The sequence below is a fragment of the Centrocercus urophasianus genome, unplaced genomic scaffold, assembly GCF_019232065.1.
Source record: "Centrocercus urophasianus isolate 14NV4802_14NV808 unplaced genomic scaffold, USGS_Curo_1.0 seq_10, whole genome shotgun sequence".
NCBI classification, from domain to species: Eukaryota; Metazoa; Chordata; class Aves; order Galliformes; family Phasianidae; genus Centrocercus; species Centrocercus urophasianus.
In genome coordinates, this window is record NW_024884142.1 from 78,190,951 (window position 1) to 78,193,450 (window position 2,500).

The following is a 2,500-nucleotide window of genomic DNA, read 5'->3' on the forward strand; positions in this document are numbered from 1 at the left end:
CTGCGGAACCTGGCGAGAGGGAGGAGGTGGGTAGGGAAGTGGGTGGGGAAGGAGAAAATTGCCGTTGTCAGGGAAAACTCAACGTAATTTCAGGTGGCCAGCATAGGAAGTGAGTAAATAAGCGGTGGATCCCAGGTGCCGCGCTCTGTCTCCGGGGCTATTGTCTTTGCGGAGCTACATCGAGGGCAGGCAGTACCAGCCCGCACGTGCGGGATGAGCCGGAGACAAGAGCAGGGCCGGGCTCGGGGCTTCAGGAGTCCCCGCTCCTCAGTCCGGGCCTCGACGTGAGTGCCGCCATCCCTCCGGAGGGACTCAGAGGCCGCCGCCCCGAGAAACGCGGTGCTCCCGCTGCCTCCCGAGGCAGATAGAGCGAGAAGCGGCATTCTTTAATAGTATGATTGAAATGTTCGGGGTATGATGCCTCCACGTTAGTAATACTGGCTTTGCATGCAGAGCACAATCCCATCCCTCTAGACTGCTTAGCCAAAACAGAGCGTAAACTCTGTAATTAGTAACGTGTTCCATCATTAAAGAGCCCTGCTGAGAATTTCTATTTAATAATGGTCTTAAATTAGTTATGATGGTAAATACTCATCTGGAAATTCAACATCTAAAACCATCTACAATCTGGAAATGCTCCAGTGTTGCCGTAATCTCCCGGAGCACAGCAATGCCTATCGCATTCAGCCATCGCATTAGAAATTCGCCTTACCGTTTGGTCCACGAATATACAGTACGGATGTGCTAATTAGGTTAACCCATACACTGTCTGCTTCACAAATATTTAGAAATAAACAATGGGAGCGCCTCTTTAATACCACACAGCCGGGGGAGGGGAGAGGACCTCGTACTCGGGAACTCTTTTGTTTTCTGACGAGGTGGCCTCGGGCCTAAGGGTCCCAAAACGCACACCCCCAGGGAGCACAGAGGGCCCAAAGCATCGCACTCTTCCAATGGGGGATAGGGGACAGCAGTTTCCAGAGCACTCCTTTCTGCTTTTAGGCTGCAACTCCTTGCCCCGTGTCTTGCCCGCAGCTCGGCTGCAGCACCCTCTGAAGGGGACGGCTTGGGAACAGTCAGACGAGGCGCCTCGCGCAGGAGAGACCGTGAAGCAGCGATGTACTGCTTCGAGGGAAATAACAGCGAGTAAAGCCTCCTTCCCCTGGCCCAAAGTGGGACTGAAGTTTCACAGGCGAATCGTGATTCGGTATAAAGGAGCCATCCAGGTGCACTTCTCCCCGGCGGGGATAGAAGGGAGTGTTGTTTCTGATGACAATGGCAAATCAGTAACTGAGATACCTGGAGGTACGGTGGGAGGGGAGGAAGGAGCGTTTCTGCCTTTACCTCGGCGTCCGGACGTGCAGCCTCTCCTCCACAACCTTTCATGTTTAATGAATGACTCTGCATTGCAGGTTTTTCCCTCCATGTGCCGGCGAGTTTTAAATCTGCGAGCACCACAAAGAGGCCGTGATCCCATCTGCCCGGGATTCCAAATTAAAGTTCAAACGGGCGGCTTACACACTGCTGATCCTGTATCATAGCCTCTCGCGACCCTTCAATTACTATTTAATAGAATTACAGTGTAAAATCCCAACAGTCTTAAAGAATGTTTTATCACAGACTGAAGAGAGGGAAGATCCAGACACCTCCAATGTTACTGAACCACATTACTGACCTATTTAGGTATTAAAAGGGAATACTCAGTGTTCTACAAGACATTACAAGAACTATTTTAATCTGGAAACACGCATATGTCTGGGTCTGTGTGTGCCCACTACCAACAGGCGATGCGTACAGGCTTTGTGCCATCGCTGTGTACCCCAGCAGCACCCCCGACCCCCCAGAAACCCCCCTTATGGAGATGCCCCACAGCACTGAGCTGCTGTTGCCAGGGGTTGCTGGAGAGGCTGCTCCTGCAGGAAAGCAATTTTTCCTCCACTCATTGAAAAATACTCTTTAATTGACCTTATTATTAAATGAACTTCTCCTAATGATGTTTCTATGGGGACAAAAAAGCAAATATTTGCAGGAGAGCTAAACCTCCTCTATTAGCTATGGCTGGGATTAAAGTCATTCGCAGGCTGCCTTTAGATACTGTAAATGTGACTTCCAGCGTAGTTTTCTTCTCAGCGAGGAGGCATACAGAGCTGCTCCAGACACAGCCCTGGGTTTTCTCCTCCGGATATTTCCATGGAGCCTTCATTTATTCATCGCCCTTCTGTCTCTCACAACCCAAGATCCCTCTGCTCTGCGAACACCTTTCTTTCAAATAGAAAAGAATAACGCAGAGAACCAAACCGAACAGAAGTCTCCCCCCTGGATAGACACACAGACATCCCCCCCCCTCCTTCCCAGACAGACGCACAGACCCCCCTTAGCAGCATTCAGCCTCTGTACTATCCCCAGGGCAGTGTCCAGTTTCTCACTGCTGTGTCAGAGCAAAGCATGCGGCACCGCCACCTCGGTGCTTTTCCTTCCCGACTCTTTCTCTCCCCCTCTG